The sequence below is a fragment of the Dipteris shenzhenensis genome, chromosome 19, assembly GCF_047967505.1.
Source record: "Dipteris shenzhenensis isolate YYH24624 ecotype China chromosome 19, Dip_SZ_1.0, whole genome shotgun sequence".
NCBI lineage: Eukaryota > Viridiplantae > Streptophyta > Polypodiopsida > Gleicheniales > Dipteridaceae > Dipteris > Dipteris shenzhenensis.
Window position 1 is genome coordinate 18,986,959 of NC_141614.1, and position 18,215 is coordinate 19,005,173.

General features: G+C 49.0%; 1 protein-coding gene across 1 annotated transcript in view; it reads left to right on the forward strand.

Annotated features, from left to right (window-relative positions):
* The window catches only part of LOC147890183 (uncharacterized), a 102,353-nt gene that overhangs the window by 14,738 nt on the left and 69,400 nt on the right, over window positions 1-18,215 (forward strand). The gene's annotated exons all lie outside the window — the stretch shown is intronic.

The window sequence follows — 18,215 nt, forward strand, 5'->3', positions numbered from 1 at the left end:
TTAGGATCATTTGCATTTTCAGCTTCTTCTTACCATTCCATATGATGATCATGGAAGAACCCCAACCCTGCTTCACTTAAACCAAAGTGTATCAGCCTACCAAGGAAATGCAAGCTGAGCAGGCTGCAAGGGCAGGCCAAAAAATTGAACTGGAACGAAGAGCTGCTGCTCCTCCCCGTTCCCCTGCTGCTCCCCCTCCCTCAGCCCGTCTCTCTCCCCCCTCAACCTGTCCCTAGCCCCTCCCTGCTGCTCCCCCCCCTCCCCCCCTGCTGCTCCGCCCCCTCCCCCTGCCTGTCCCTCGCTCCCTCCCTCTGCTGTCCCGCCCCCTCTCCCTGCTGTCCCGCCCCCTCTCCCTGCCTCCGTCCCCTCCCCCCTGCTGCTCCGCCCCCTCTCCCTGCCCTGCCCCCTCCCCCCTGCTGCTCCCCCCTGCCCCCTGCTGTCCCGCCCCCTCTCCCTGCCTCCGCCCCTTCCCCCCTGCTGCTCCGCCCCCTCTCCCTGCCTCCGCCCCCTCCCCCCTGCTGCTCCCCCTCTCCCCCCTGCCTCCGCCCCTTCCCCCCTGCTGCTCCGCTCCCTCTCCCTGCCTCCGCCCCCTCCCCCTTGCTGTCCCGCCCCCTCCCCTGCTGTCCCGCCCCCTCCCTGCTTGCTCTCCCGCCCCCTCTCTTCCTCTCACTCCTCCCTTTCTTCTCCTCTCCTTTCCCCTCCCTCCCTCTCAGCTTGCCCCTCTCCCCTCTCAGCCCCAGCCCCTCTCCTCCTTCCCTCCCCTTCCCCCCTGCTTCCTCTTAGCCTCCTTTCCCCTACCTTGCCCCTCGCAGCTTTTTTGGAACGGAAGGAGCTTTTTTTTCTGTTCGAGTCGGCCTCCTCACCTTGATTGGTGATGGATTCCCCGTCAGCCAATCCTACTCCATCTCCACCGGCCGCGAAAACTATCACTTTCTCGAAAGACGAGTTGCAGCAGCTCAAGAAGGATGTAGAGATTGAGTGCTCTACCACTTTGTTAGCACGCATCTTCGGGTCTCACCCTTCCAGATCCCAAGCCAGAGACTGGATGCTTGCGGCTCTCCCCCCAGACCTCGCTCCTCGATTGGTAGATGTTCGCCTTCTGGGACGAGGTTTTTTCCAGGTTGTTTTTGACACTCCAGAGGCTGCGAGCACTGTGCTCAAGGCCGAGTTTTTACACCTGGGACACAGAAAGATCTTCTTTGAAGCCTTTCACCTTGGTTTCGACCCAGTAGAGGCAGATAAGAAGTTCTTCTCGCTCTTCATCAGGTTCCCCGGGCTTCCCCAGGTTTACCATCGACTTCTTTCTGTTATTGGGTAGCATTTTGGCGCAGTTGCTGAGATCCCACCCCTCCCTGGGTTGCCATTGACTGCAGCAGAGGCAACCAAGGCTGATGGGGTTCCTAGAGTTAGGGTCCTTTGCAAGGATCCTAACCTCGAGATGGACCACGTCATGATACAGCGCCCGGATGGTTCCTTTTTTCGCCAGAGAGTGGAGATTTCAGGCAGGCAGGACCAGTGCAGGATTTGCAGGACCTCGAGACACTTTGCCAGGGATTGTCCCAGGAAGAAGAAAAGGCCTAAGAAGCCCTCTGGTACAGCTACCGCCTCAGGGCATCGACAGGGGGGACAGGGGGGGGGATTAGACCCGGCACTTGCCCCTCGACCTCGACAGAGGGGTGGTACAGGTCCAGCTCCTGCTCCTCGTTCTTCACGTGGCGGTCCTGCTCAGTCAGGTGGTGGTACAGGTCCAGTACCTATTCCTCGGCCTCGTCAGGGGGGTGGTACAGGTCCTTCACCTGCTCCTCGACCCCCACCTCCCTCAGGCACACGCGACACTTTACAGTGGGTTCCAGTACGTGTGCAGGTCCCTCCTTCAGTTCACGAGGGTACCTTAGTAGACTCTGCTTCACCTCGAGCTGTCCTTCCTGTCTCACCTTGCACAGTCCGAGACGCTGAAGCTTCGACCTCTTCCCCAGTTGCAGCTTCTTCCTTAGATCCAGCACTGCCAGATGTTCCTCTTGAGGACGGAGAGATTTTCGCGGCTGGGCAGACACCCAGTAGAGAGCCTTCCTTACTCCCTCCCTTGGACAGGGGGAAGGGGATAGCTTACACTGTTGATCCTCTTCCCTCACAAGGGATCCTTCGTACTCCGGTGTCTGGATTGCTCCACAGGAACTCGTTTTCAGCCTTGGCAGAGAGTTCAGATTTCCCAGAGGAGGAGTTTGTGCCCGCTACTTTTGGGGAGCCAGTGGTTGGATTTCCTATTGACAGGGCTTCTTCTTCAGGTGCCAGGATTCTTTCCCCTATTGACTTTCCTCCACTGGGTTCCTTCCCTCCTTCCTTGAGCAGGAGGTCTTCCCCTGTTGAGGGGTTTGTTTCCGCCACTAGGTCGGGTAAGGTGTTCCACTCTACATCCTCCCGTCGATGAGGATTATCAGTTGGAACATACAGGGCCTAGGTGGCGTCCCACATCGCCGCCGTAGACAGCTGATCCGGGATCAGCTTCATCCAGGTGTTACTGGGGGTCCCATTGATATATTATTTATTCAAGAGCACAAGCTGGATTATAGAGATTGTGCCAAGTCAGGCAAGTTGCTTTCAGGACATACTTTTTGGTCGCCTGCATTGGGCACTAGGGGTGGCACTTCTATTTCAGTTTCGCATTCGGTTCTCCCCTTAGTTGTTGGGCACGGAGTCATTATCCCCTCTAGAGCTCAGTGGATTATTCTTTTGATTGGAGGGTGTAAGGTTGGCTTCCTCAACCTATATGCCTCCAACATTAGAGGGGAACGTGTCCTTATGTGGAAGACTTTGCTCTCCTGGGCCCCCATTGTGGATTCTTGGGTGATTGGAGGTGACTTTAACATGGTCGAGTTACCTTCAGACAAAAAAGGGGGTAGAGAAGGCGGACTTCACTCTTTGGAGAGAGCAGCTTGGGATGCCTTCCTTTTCCATTTCTGTGGCAGAGATACTTGGTGTGATGATGCCTTTCTTATTCAGCCACAGTCCCTCCTGTTCTCTTGGTCGAACAGGAGGCAACAGATGCCTATTCATGCACGCATTGACAGATTTTATGTAGATGACTGGGCACTAGACAGAGGTGGATCGGTATGCATTGCTGCGGGGGTTTCCACCTCAGACCATTTCCCTGTTGTTCTGGCTATCTCAGAGCCTCACTTGAGAGGCCGATCTGCCAGCATCAGGATTCCAGATGCCTTTTACACAGAGGAGGACCTTACAGAGGTAGCCCTACGGATATGGTTTGCTCATGTCCAGGGAGGGCAGCCACATCCTTCACATTTAGCCGCTGCCCTCTCTGGTATTAGCGACTTTTACTGCTCAGTTGCTTCTACCAGAAGACGAGATATTCTCAGACGTGAGATTGGTGTTCGCCAGCAGTTAGCAGCTTTGCAGAGGGAAGAGCAGAAACGGCCTTCAGATGCTTGGATTCAGGAGCGCCTTGCTGCAGCGAGGGCTCATCTGCAGTTATTGCTTGATCAGAGAGCAGAGTATGCCTTACATGCACGGGAGTCCTTCTGGATTCAGATGGGTGGTAGAGTCAATAAACACTTTTTCTCTACTCTTGGCCCTAGACATAGTAGAGAGAGTGTATCTCAGCTTATTGACTCACATGGGGTTTTACAGACAGAGCCAGATGACGTCTTACGCATAGCTTCAGATTTCTATGCCACCCTCCTTACTGCTGATCCTGAGACACACGATATAGAGGATGCTAGACAGGCTATTTGGCAGAGTATCCCAGTGTTGGTGAATCCGGATATGCAGGTTCTACTTGACGCACCTTTCACCAACACAGAGTTCAGGACTGCACTTTCAGCCCTTCACAAGGGCAAGTGCCCAGGTTTAGATGGCCTCACCCCGTCTTTTTTCATTGCATTTTGGGATATGATTGGAGACTATATTACTTCAGCCATGCAGGCCATTTGGGACTCTGGCGAGATGCCTGAATCACTTACAGAGGGCCTCATCCACCTTATCCCAAAAGGAGGTAGCAGAAATTTATTGTCCCAGTGGAGGCCTATCACACTTCTGGGGACTTGTTACAAGATTCTGGCCAAGGCTATCAGCCTCCGATTGCAGCCACTTCTCCCTGATCTTATCCACGACACTCAGACGGGATTTGTGCATGGCAGAAGTATTTTTGATAACATTTTTTCTTTCTGGGAAGCCTCAAAGTGGGCCATGCAGAGTGGCCAGAATCTTGCCATTCTACTGTTGGATTTTGAAAAAGCTTATGACAGAGTAGATTGGAGTTTTTTGGAGGGCACCCTTCTACGCTTTGGATTCACTGATGTTTGGATCAGAGGCGTTTCCTCTTTGTACAGATCAGCCCATAGCCAGGTACTTATTGGTGGGGTAAGGGGTGAGAGATTTCAGATTTCGAGATCAGTCCGTCAGGGATGCCCCCTTGCTCCTTTCCTTTTTTTATTCGTGGCCGAAGCTATGAGCATCTATGTTAGATCTCAAGCTGACATCCTTGGGCTGAGACTTCCTATCAGAAGAGAAGAGGAGCTGCTTGACAGTGAGTTGGCTGATGACACAGCGATTTATTTGGATGCCTCTCCACAGACATTGACTTCTTTCAGGACAGCATTGGATTTATTTTGCTTGGCGGCAGGGGCGCAGATAAATTGGCATAAATCCAATGGCTTTTGGATCAGTGATGAGGACACTCCAGTTTGGGGACTTGACATAGGGTTCACTTGGGTTCAGAGGGGTGTGCCTATCAGATATTTGGGCTGCCAGGTCGGCTTGGGTATTTCTACCACGCAGCAGTTTGCTCCCGTGTTGGAGAGCATCAGAAGGAAGCTTCTCTTTTGGAGCTCAGCCAAGCTGGATCTTGCCTCTAGAGTTGTGGTGGTCAACCAGGTCCTCTTGGCCACGGCCTGGGTTATTTGTTCATGTTGGTGCCGTTCTAGGAACTGCATCATTCAGCTCAGAAGACCGATCAGGAACTTTCTCTGGAGTGGGCTTGATGGCACAGCAGATGCCTTAGCCAGAGTGGCTTGGGAGACCCTCATCCTCCCTACACAGGATGGGGGTCTTATGATCCAGATTTACAGTGCAGAGCCTTACTTTGCAAGATAGTGATGCGAGGACTTATGCCAGGACAGGAACCGTGGAAGGACTTTCTTATCAGCAGCATACAGAGGTGCACACCTTCCTCAGGAGGAGACTGGATGAGCAGTGTTAGATGGATCTTTACCTCAGCACACCTCAGATCACCTTCATCCCCTCTCATGGTTGCCATTCTGAAAGCTTGGGCTAGTTTCAGAAGCTCTCTTCGGAGGATTCCTCCTTCCTCCCGGGAAGAGATTGATAGGCAGCCCATCATGTGGAACGACAGTATTTTAGACGATCGTGGCAGACCACTGGGTGCCTCACCCTACATGCAGTGGGCCAGGTGGGAGAGGGGACCTGCTTCTTCTTTAGGATCTTGGAAAGCCTTCCGTAGGCTTCCAGAGGAAACCAAGTCAAGGTTGACAGGACATCTCAGAGGGAGTGCAGGGAGGATCTTGCAGATTGAGACAGCCCTTCCAGAGGCTTGGATAGACACAGATGATATGCCTCTCACCACCTCCACTTGGGCAGGTACTTTCTCGAGAGGCGGGGTTCCACTTCAGGTCTTAGCCTTCCGAGATGCACAGGAGGATGCTTTGGTTTTCAGTGTCCAGGATGGTGGCAGATTGCTTAGATCTACAGATGATATATTGCTTGAGTCTGCTTTTCAGCCTATCAGGGTCGTAGGCCTTTTGATGCAGGGATCAGATTCAGAGTGGTTCTTAGACCCTGACCCCCAGTTACTCTCCACCGGGTCTTGGAGACTTTGGCTCTATGGAGGAATTCCCATCAGGTATTTACAGTGGGACCCCGGAGAGTGGGAGTGGATTGACGCGGGGCATCGAGAGAAGACCATCCCCTTCTTTCGTTACACGGTCAGTAATGCCAGGAGATTTCAGCTCAGTAGTAGAGGCTGGAGACCCTCCAGAGTTCCTCATTGGGAGACTTTTGGTATTACTGCGGATCAGCAGAGGTACTTCTGGAAGAGGCTCTGGAAATCCCACAGGAATAGGAAGATCACTATCTTCTTTTGGCTTTCTATTCATGGAGGGATTGCAGTGAACCTTTGGAGGTCCAGATTCGGAGCCGACCCTACTTGCCCTCGTTGCCTTTCTGCTTCGGAGTCTATTCAGCATTGCTTATGGGATTGCAGACAGGCGAGATTGATTTGGATGGGGATAGCCAGGATCTTCAGTCACTTTGCCCATTCCCCACTCTTTATGACTTGGGGCTCGGTGGCTTGGCTTTCTCTTACAGGACCTCAGGTTTTCTATGAGGGACTTGACTCCTCCTGGGCCATTTCGGTTCGACGTCATCGGGTTGAGCTTTGCTCGTTGGATGTGGTTCCACACCGTCCTTTTACAGCTGTACATGCCTCTGTGGATACTTCTTGGGAGATTATAGCGAGCATAGCAGCCTGGCATATCTGGAGATCTAGATGCACAGAGGCTATGGAGGGTACTCAGGTTCATCCCTCGCACACATTGGCTAGTATCTGGACAGACATCGTACACACTCTGATGGCCGTATGGACGGGTATGCAGGGGGACTCCCGTGCAGCCTCAGCTAGGAGGGTTTCTTTCTTCAGGGAATGGAAGGATTCTCCTTTCTTCTCTGAATCTACTACAGGGTTGAGATGGCACTTTCAGCCTCAGCCTTGGTTTCTTTCCACCTCACTCTGAGGGGGTTTTTTATTATCCTCATGATTTCATGATGTATTCCGCTTTGAGCTTGCTCTCGCGGGTTTTTGTTCTTACTTAATAGAAGTCTTTTTCATGAAAAAAAAAGTGCAGGCCAAAAGAAAAAATCTCGATGCATGGACTCTGGGCGAACCACTTCCCAAGCTTTTGAATTGCATGTCACCCCCAATCTTCCATGCTGAAATGAACCTGAGGCGCACTCACTCCGTACAAAGTCAATATGCGATGTCTTTTCGGATGCCAAGAACCTCTCTCGGGGCTGCCACAATGCCAAATGGCCTTGGGGGGGCCACGCCTTTCCTTGCAGCAGTATGGACAGCAAAGGGGGGGCTGAGAGCATCCGCTCCTAGTGGCTTGGGCCGCCAAGTGTAGGTGGGGACCTCCTGGCTCCTCCATGGCTCTACCTAGTACGAGCTGGCCTGTACGCAACCAAGGTACCATGCGGGACGCGGGGGTTCGCATGGGCTGGGTGAGCAGCGTGGATATCTAGGATGGGGGTGAGATGGCCAATGCGGGCTCCTTGGACATGTACATGACGGGCTAGGCGCTGAGCCAGGCGGAGGGGGTAAGCCGACGTATAGAAGAAGGGATGGAGGGGATGCGTGGAGGAAGGAGAGGCACTGGCGAAGGGAAGTGAAGGTGAGGAGGAGGAGTTGGAGCTTTGGCGGGGGGAAGGAGGCATCGAAGCAGCAAAAGCAATTAGGGGATGCAGTTCGGATCTGAGATGTACTCCTCTTTTCTAACTTGTTGTTTGCCACACCATGTGAGTATTAAATGATATGATTTTGTTAGACTCTTGGGGTCAAATAGACCTATTTTGGTCTTTGTCTCGTCGGCCTTTTTTTTTTTCAAGAAAATTACTTCATTAAGTATGAATGAAAACTGCAAGAGCAAGCTCAAATTGGGAGTACAGCATGCAATGCATGAGGAAAAAACAGCTCAAAGTGAGCTAATAAAGAAACAAGGTGGAGGCTGAAAATGCCATCTCAACCCTGAAGGCAACTCAGAGAAGAAAGGAGATCCCCTCCAACTCTCCTGGAAGTGGCTGCTCTCAAGGATCTCATAGGTCATTTTGGCTTTCTGTAGAGATTAAACATCTCTATCTCTCATTTATGAGGGGAGCTAGTGGAGATTGTCAGTCATACATCTATCTAGGGGCAGTATTTGTAGGGCCAGTCTTCACGATGACCCACAACTTACATGAGGACAGGGTGCCCTAGCTTGGCTAGAGAGGCAATGCTTTCAGGCACATATCCAGGGACCCCCCGACAAAGGGATGGCTATTTGACACACTTGTTAGACCGATAGCCATGTACACAGCACCCTTCTAGGGGAATGACCTATCAACGCGATTGAGTGGCTCCTGCACTCAGGAGATCAGTCAAGGAAGCTCTGGTAGAATTCTCAACCAAGAAGGTAAAAGAGTACTCCTGTAACTCTACTATCCATTTAATCATGCTCCTGGAGATGTTTGTACTATTTCAACATATGAGGCAGTAGTGAACATGAGGTGAGAACCACAAAAGGTCTGGACGATAGATAAGACCGAAATCTCCTATAAGCATACAAGAGGCTAGCCAGGACCAATTCAGTCCTATAAGCATACAAGAGGCTAGCCAGGACCAATTCAGCCGCTGAATACTTCCTTTCTACTTCACTCTTCACCCTGCTGGCATAATAGACTGGCCTCATATATCTGGAACCCTCTCCCTGCTGCAAAAGAATAGCACCAATAGCATAGCACCAATAGCATCTGGTCCTACAGACGGATTCACATAAAAAGTCTTGGAATAATCTGGTGGCTTTACACTTGAAATATGAGTCAAGGATTTCTTAACTGCCTCAAACACCTCTTCACTCTCTGTCATCCATTTCAGAGGCTCAGATTTTACCACTTGCTGAAGAGGATACAAAATCTGAGATAACATATGAATAAATCTCGATAGGTACTTCACCTTCTGGAGAAAGGTATGCAACTGCTTGGTATTCTCAGGAGAGGACAGCATAACTAAAGGTTTTACTTTACCTGAATCTGGCTCAATCCCATTCTCAGATACAATTTGCCCCAATATTTTAATGCTGGTCTGAGCTAATTGAGTCTTCTTAGGATTTAATTGACCACCATTATTATCAATCTCATAAAATACCTGATCCAGCTTGCCACAGTGCTCCATTCTTCCACTGTACATGCAGATGTCATCAATAAACACTTTACAAAATTTATCCAGGAAAGAAAAATCAGATCTGAATTCTCCTGATAGTGCGAGGGGCCGTTGGTAACTCCAAAAGGCATTTTCCTGTAACAAAAACAGCCCCAGGGGGTAATGAAGGTAGTCTTGATTTGATCTTCCTGGGCTATGGCTATTTGGAAGTACCCTAAATATCCGTCACACAAGCTGTACATTTCATGACCCGCCAGTTTATCAAGAATATCATTCAGAATAGGCAAAGGATAGTGGTTTCTCTTTGTCACTGCATTCAAAGGCTTGTAATCAACACAGACTCTCCATTTGTCCACACCTTTTGGCACTATGACCACAGGACTTATCCAATTAGAGTGAACTACAGGATAAATTATTCCTGCCTTGAGAAGCTTATCTACCTCTTCCTTCAGCACCTCTCTCTGTTTCGGGCTTAATCTTCTTATTTTCTTAAAAACAGGTTAAGCACCTTCCTTTAGCTCAATCCTCAGAGGCTTCCCTTTAAATCCCTAGATCTCCTCATAAGAGGTGATAAACAAATTGGGGTATTTCTGTAACATCTTCAAATATTCTTCTTTCTCCTCAACATTGAGATCAGGATTCAATGATTACTCAATCAACACCTGGGTTGATTCTTGAGAACATTTGGGCTGCATTAAATCCTCGATAACCTCAATCCTATCCACCTCTTCCTCACCGAACCCTACTGCCCCCCCAAAATCCACCTGTGAATCCTCATCTACCAAATCCACCAATGCTATTGTTCCTTCATCACTTACTGAAGTCATCGAGCTCTCATTCTCACTGCTGGTTTCACTTCTCTCTTCCTCTTCACTTGCTGAATCTGAAACTTCAGCCCTGCTTACCATATCGAAATTCAATTTCTTCCCATTCGTATGTACAGAAAAGATTCCTTTCTGCCAATTGTGAATTGCACCTACCTTCCTCAACCATGGCCTTCCAAGAATCAAAGGATAGGCTCCCAACCTCGCAAGCATCACATGACAATCCACTCGACATGAAACACTGAATGCCTCAACCTCCAGGCCAGGTACTATCCCTAAAGTCTTCACCTTGGAGTGGTTTTCCATTCTGATGCGATAACTAGAGGAGCGGGATATCTTCAGTTCTAATCTCTCCACACAAGCTTGAGTAATCACACAAATCTGTGCACCACCATCTATATAGGCCTCTCCAAAACCCTTTCCTTTATGCCAAGATTTTACAGTGGGTAAAAGATCTAGCAACTCTAAGACAGACATCAGCTTAATTGTACCTTTATGAGAGTTTCTCTTTGCTAGATTTACAGCCCGCCTCCATTCTTTTTAAGCTTTGGACATAGAGCAATCATTTGGGCAAATGTAATGTCCGGTTTCCTTGCTGAAAGATCTTCCACCAAATCATAATCTCCCTGCTCCTTCCCCATGGGATAATCTGCAGTTCTGTACTTCCTTTTGGGCTTCTTGCTCTTCTTCTTTTGGTAGGTCATCATCTCCTCAGACTGCTTCCCCTTCTTTGCACTCGGACCAACCTCCTCTTCTCTATCTCTCTTCCCTAATGGCACGACATCTTTAACTTTCTCCAACTCCAACAAGCCAAATGTAACTGCCTTACCTTTCCCTTTCTCTTCTGCAGTGGCTTTATGGATTCCAGAGGTACTAGGCTGACCTGCATCTTTTACTTCTACACTATGATCATTCACCCTATTATTTAACCCTATTGGCAATGGATAAACATCACCTCCAGCATGAGGAGGCTTATCACAGTATGTGCTGTAATGTCCCCACTCTCCACAATTAAAGCACTGGACACAAGGTGCAAATGACCCTTGACCTCGTCTGCCTGCCACGGGCCTGAATTATTTGAAGAAGGCATGCTGCCTCTGCCATAACCACCCGATGATGTACCTCTTCCCCTACCGTTCATCAAATTCAAACTCAAACACTTCATAAGCTCCGACATTTCATGAATTTCTTCTTTTATATTCTCCTTCTTCCTGACTTCTGGCTTCTGTATTTCTAGCTTCACATGAGAGATAATTTCAGGCACATGCTGAACCATTGGCATCTCCTGCATCATTTGTGACAATCTTATCTGCTTCCTCTCCTTCTCTTTTGCTACCTTGAGAGCATCCTCATAAGTGACCAGCTCTTTACATTCAATCTTTATCCTAATCTCTGGCTTCAGACCAGCAACAAACCTATCCTTTTTTATGACTCTGGGAGGAACTTCAAGTAATAAGGCCACATGCCATTTATTCCACAACACAGTGAACTTACCGACATACTCATCCACTAATTGAGTCGGCTGTTGCTGCAATAAACATAGCTCTCTCCAAATGCCATCAGGATCTTTAAAACACATAAACCTGTCCAGGAAAGCTGTCCTCACCTCTGGATAAGTCAGGTTTCTGTGAGCACCCTGATCATCACGCTCCTTGCAGAGAAAGTCTGCACCCAAGTTCTCGCTTCTCCCAACAGACAAAAGGATAGAATCTGAAGAAGGACTTCTGGAGCATTCCTGTCTTTAATAAGAGCTATGAACTCCAAGCACTCTAAAACCCTCTCTGGGTCTTCATTGGGCAGCCCGTGAAATCGAGGAAATTCATGAGCCATCTCTCCTCTTGACTAACTTATCTCAAATACACTTCCAACCAGAAATACCACCCAACCTCTTCTGGGAAGAAAACAAAAATAATCACTCTACTGAAGAAAACTTACCCTGCATCTGACTGGCATTCTTCTTCCTAAGAGCAACCACTTTCAAAGCCTTTTGAACCTTAGCACGGAGACATATCACCCGAAGTTTAACATCAAGGCATCTATCTCTCCTGTGTCCACACTCTCCACATAACTCACAATGAATTACTCTCATGCGAGGCTTTGTCTTTATAGTTTCAATCCCTAACCACATAGAAATTCAAGCAACCTTTCCCAGCCAATTCTTCTGGGCCGTTTTGTCTTGAGTACCCAATCTCAATTCAAAACTCCTCCTGTCCTCAGCAGGATCGCCAAAAAGATGATAAGGAAAAAAAGGAAAGACAACCAGGAATTATGTACTTCACCATGTCAGATAGCTGAGACTTCATAGGGATCAGCTACAATGTGGGCTCGTAGATGATGAGCTTATGAACCAAATTCCAGAGTATGTGTCTTTGTACTAGGCACTGAGACAAACCCCCACAAAAAAACTGACTAAACATGGATCACACAGACTCAAAGAGAGCCAAAAGACTACACAGCCCGAAGCAGATAAACTTAGAACTGAACTTCCCCCCAAAAATCAGAGAACAGTCAGCCTCAAAATACTATGAACCCACAACCAAAACTCCTAAGCTTCATCAAGGACAACAGCTCGTAACTCTTCACATAGTCATAACTGCACCACAACATCTCCTTCATGTGGAGAAAACCAGCAACACGGCCTCTCTTATCATCACCGAGCATTCAGAATCTGTCTACTCCAAATTTGTAGTCGAGATTCACAGCCAAGCACGCCAAGACTCCAGCAAAAGCAAACAGCCCATCTCTTAGGCTCCCAACAAGAGTAGGCAGCTCGTAGCTTAGCATATGATCAAGATAGCGCCACAACATCACCTTCCCTGTCGCCCAAGTTCCTCCACGCAAAGGTAACTGCCTCACAGCTCCTGTACTTGCTCACAGAGCACCTGCATCTCTCTTCTCCTTCACACCTGTATAGTAGCGACGCCATAGTATTGCCTTCTCTGTCATCAAGCCTCAACATCCATAGCTCTCTTCAAATATGGCAACCTAACCTCTAATCACATGCCCTCCTTAGCATGATGATCCTGGCCCGTATCAAGAACTCCAGCCAAAGCAATAGTCAGTGACTCGTTCATCACTTACAAGCTTGCACTCTCCGAACAAGGTTCTAGCTCACATGCAACTAACGATCAACTATCTTGTATTAGGAACTCCATCGTCACAGCAGCTTCTCCCCTGGACGGACTTGGTGCACATGATCTCCATAGACAGCGTATTCCAACCTCTCAAAAGCAGCCATTGTTGACACTTTCAGTAGATCTTACGTACTTCATTCTTCCACCTTTATGTGAAGGTAGCCAACAGAGCAAACCTCCCATCATCACACAAGCCATGGGACTCATGGACTCTTGTAGTCGGAGAAGCTCCCATTTCCAGACCCCGTCACTCACCTTCCTCACGCACAAGTTTTTCCTGTCCTCACGCACAAGTTTTTCCTGTTCTCACACAACCTCCGTTCCACTACGAGCCTTTGCCCTTGATCTGGTCGTTCTCACACAACCTCCGTTCCACTACGAGCCTTTGCCCTTGATCTGGTCGTTCCCCCCAACTCTTCAAGAAGCCTTCGTCAAGTGCAACGTAAGATCCTTCCAGTGTCCCCGATCAACTCCCAGCCGCCATCTTCACGTAGCTCAACCTCACAGTCCAGAAGCTCCGCTTCATCCTTTCACGTAGCCACCTTGCATGTGCAGGATGCCTTCCCAATCAGTCCAGCCACCTCAGCCTAATTTGCCACCTCATCAGTGACATTTTACCACTCTTCCATTAAAAAAATGCAAATATCCCCCCAAGGCACACTAAATGCACATTTTGGACCTTTAGTCACACAATTCCCACACACATTAGCATGCATATTAAAGCTTGCATGTACCCCCGTACACACACATGAAAAGCCCCTTGACGTGGGCACCAAAACATGTCAAATTCCTGTAACATGCAAGTGCACATTGACTCAAGAAAATATAAAAAAACCCTTCATGACTTGACTTTACATGACCCCAAAAACATTTCACTTGACCACACACTGGACACCCTTGCTCTGGAAGTTTGGTACAACCACATTGCATTTCATCATTTCCCATGAAGTCCCTGCAAAACATACTTTATTGTCTCAAAAAACTATACATTAGTCCATCATGCTTGTGAAAGAAAAATCCACAAATGCCAAAAGCCCACACCTACCCTAGATGCGTACAACTATGTGCCTACCCACAGCTATATACAGTGCTCAAAAACTTGATACAGATTTTGTCCTATCATCGTCTTCTGAAAAAATGACTGTTCTCGCGGCCGGTGGAAGTGGACAAAGATTAGCTGAATGGGGATCCATTCGCCAATCGATGTGAAAAGGCCGATTCCAACACTGAAAAAAGCACCCCATCCGTGAAACTATTGCCCAGGACGCCTTGGAACACGGGCGCAGGAAGAAGGAGAAAGAGAGGGTAGAAGAGAGGGGAAGGGAAGGAGAGGAAAGACTGAGGGGGGGAGACGGAGGTAAGCTGAAGGGGGAGGCATAGGGGAGCTGAGCTAGGAAGGAAGGGGGTGGGAGGGAGAGGGTGGTCAGGAGGTTTTTTTTTTTTCCCCTTTTTTTTTTTTTTTTGGGGGGGGGGGGGTAAGGGGGGGTTAGGAGGAAGGGAGGGGGCTGGTGGGGAGGGAAAGGGAGGGCGGGGGAGAGGGAGGGGGGGGGGGGGAGAGGAAAGGAGGGCGGGTTAGGGAGAGTAGCGGGGGGGGGGGAGAGGGAGGGTGGGGTAGGGGGCAGGGGGCTGGCGGGTGGGGGGTGGGGTAGGGGGCAGGGGGCTGGCGGGTGGGGGAGAGGGAGGGTGGGGAGGGAAAGGTAGGGGGCAGCGGGGTGGGAGAGGTAGGGGGCAGCGGGGGGATGAGAGGGATGGCGGCGGGGGAGGGGGTGGGGGAGGAGAAGGGGGCGGGGGGGCTGGGGAATGGGAGAGAGGGAGGGCAAGGAGGGGCGGGGGTGAAGGAGGGGGGTGGGGGGGCTGCCGGGTGGGGGAGAGTGAGGGCAGGGAGGGAGAGGTAGGGGGCAGTGGGGGGGGGGGGGAGAGGGAGGGTGAGGGAGGAGGAAGGAGAGAGGGAGGGTGAGGGAGGAGGGAGAGGGGGCTGGCGAGAGGGGAGGGAGAGGAGGAGCAGCGGGGGGGGGAGAGGGGGGGCAGCGAGGGTGAGGGAGAGGGAGAGGGGGCTGGCTGAAAGAGGGAGAGGGGGAGGGCAGTAGCTCACGGGGAGAGGAGCAGCTCCGTTGGGGAATAATTTCACTAAGCCTTTTTCCCAACTTGTACAGAGTTTTGACGGGACTTGTAACGAAAAAACGAGGACCAAAAAGGGCGAGAAAACCAGAGCAGATGCAGCACTTGGGCTCGAGGGCTGACGCAGGAACCTAACACGCACACACACACGCGCACACACACACACACTTTGTTTTAGTGAAATCTTATATTTATGTGTGGGAAACCTCAAAAAGAGGTAAAACCCCACCAAATAAGTACAAGAAAATTTTTTTACAAGTAAAGCCTCAGAGAAAGAAAGAAAGAAAGAAAGTCTATTAACGTCCACTGGAGACCAAAAGGTCTATGGGACAGCAAGAAACCCTCTAGTACATCTGCTTTAGGGAGGGCACATGGCAACTCCCAAGGAGTGCAAAAAGCAACCTCAATTATTTAGAGTACCTACATGATATTGTGGAAGAGTAAACAGCGATACATCAGTTTAAGACTGAGAGTCTTTTGGTTTTGATTTAAACTCTCTGATTAGTGCTATCCCTTCACGATAAACTGCCCATTTTTCATTTTTTTAGGCAGCCCTAACTTTAGCTAATTCAATTGCCTTAATCTTGAGTTGAGTTTGTGTAAGCTCCTCTGCTATCCATACTTTGGTGCCCTTCAGCTTGTAAGATTGTCGAAGAAGCTTGATCTGCATATATTTTGACTTTAGTGTAAGGATTGCATGACCTCTATAGTGCAAAATAGAAGCTGGCCTGGAATCGTCATCATCCTGCTCATCATCATTCACCCATTCGATGTTGGGCAAACTTGATTTGATCTTTGTCAATATTTCACTATATGTATCCTCCTCTTTGTACCAATCTTTTGGGAGCCCCTCTATTCTAATCTTCAGCTCATTATCACATCTAGCTTCGTGTTCTTTAATCTCTGCTTGAATATCAGACTTACTTGCTTTGTTGTCCACTTCCACAAACACTTCCTTCCTAGCAGTTTGTACTTCAGTGTGAACAAGATCTTTGACTATAGAGACTAGCTGCGGGGACTAGCTGCGGGGTAGGGGGGGAATCCTTACAAGATTTTACAGCCTCATCAATTACTGCCTACTTACCAGGCCCTTCCAAGATGTGAAGTCGGGCCTTTACTTCTGCCAACTCCAATCGTAGCTCTCTCATTGCCTGTTGCAGATAAAAAATCTGATCTTGTTGCCCGAGGATGGGCCGTTTTGAGCCTTCTTGTTGGTAATTCCGTGCGTATGGAGAGGGTGTCATGGCTGCAACTGTATAGTACTGAGTCCTGATGGATGTTGAAGGAGTTGAGGGGGTTGAGGGGGACTTGGAGGAGAGGGTAGGCCATAGTTGGTTGTATGATGAACCCCCTGGCTTAACCTAACCCCCGGGTTGGGTTGTGGGTTTAGCCCAACTCGGGGTTAGGGAGGACTAGAACTAGACTAGGATTAGACTAGACTAGACTAGGTACAGACGGGAGATATTGAGGATGGAAAAGGTGTTGACGGGTAGAGGTACGGTTGTACGGCTGTACGGGAGGTACAGGAGAGGATGTACGAGAAGTACAGTTGTACAGAAGAGGTTGTACAGGGAGGTACGGCTGTACGAAAGGTAATGGAGAGGTTGTACGGGTGGTACGGTACAAAAGGTACGGAGGTTGTACAAGAGAGAGGTTGTACGGGAGAGGTACGGAAGATACGGTGAGGCTGTATGGAAGGGACGGTACTGGAGAGGCTGTACGGGAAGGTACGAAAGGTACGACGGGAGTGGCCTCAGCCTTGATGAATTGGGTGCCCAAGGTCATGAGGCACACACACACACACACACCCCTCGTTGGGCGTCGGTGTGACAGAGATAATATTCAATATGGCAGATTTGAAGAGAAGAATGATGTGGCATTTTGAACTAACACGTGGTTGTATGCTAATCTACTAGTGGCTACAATTCATCTTTGGATTTGGACCTGGCAAGAGGTCATCTATAAGTTTTCTAAATACTTGTCACTTTTGGTAGAAATGTTCAATGAGAAGGAAACATAGCCAGGAACGCCAGGAAGTTTCAGATCAGCTATAGAGGTTGGAGACCTTCCAGAGCCCCTCATTGAGAGAGCTATCAGGTTTCCGCTGATTTGCAGAGGGTCTTCTGGTGGAGGCTTTGGAGATCCCAAAGAAATAGAAGGTCACTCTATTTTTTTGGCTTTCTATTCATGGAGAGATTGCAATGAACGGGTGGAGGTCTAGATTTGGGGCAAACCCCATTTGTCCTAGGTGCTGGTCTATTGCTGAGTTGATTCGTCATTGTGTATGGGACTGCAGTCATGCAAGAGCCATTTGGATGGGGATTGCCAGGGTCCTCATACTTTTGCTCCTTCTCATTTCTTTATGACATGGGGATCGGTGGCTTGGCTCTCCTTATTATGAGGGTCTTAGATCTTCTTTGAGTTGTAGGATGCTTCTTGGGCCATGTCGATGTCACCTAGTTGAAACTTGCTTTCTGGAGGATGTGCCTATCTCCCGCTATAGACTAATACATGCTGATGGGGATGATACCTCTTGCAAGGTACTGGCTACTAGCATCACTGCTTGGCAGATTTGGAGGGCCATATGCACAAAGGCCTTAGATTGATATCAGGTCCACCATCCCTCGCACAACCCGGCTAGTATTTGGGCTGACATGTTCACACACTAATGGCCAGTTAAGCGAGCATGCAGGGTTTTTCCCGGGCAGCCTCAGCTAGGAGGGTTATATTCCTTAGGGAATGGAGGGGTTCCCCCTTTTTCTTAGAGACTACAACAGGGTTGAGGTGGCACTTTCAGCCTCAACCTTGGTCTCTTTCCAGCTCATTTTGAGTTTTCTGTTCCCTATTTTAGGGGGGTTTCCTCATGTACATCATGATGTGTTTTCACTTTGAGCTTGCTCACGCGGGTATTTTTCAAACTTAATAGAAGTTTTTTTCATGGAAAGAAAAAGAAGAAAACATAGCTCAGTTTTTAAGCTTTCCAGCAGCTCAAGGATAAATGGATTTCTCGCCCTATCTTTCTCTCTATCCTTGGAAGACCTTGAGAGTTGGATTGAATAGATTGTTGTAGAGCACAAGGCCTTACAACCTAGGTTGTCTTCTAAGAGACCTTTTCTAATTTTAGTGTGGCCTATCGTCATGTACTTGGATATCCAGGAAAGCTATTTGTTGGTACTTGGATATGAGGACAACGTT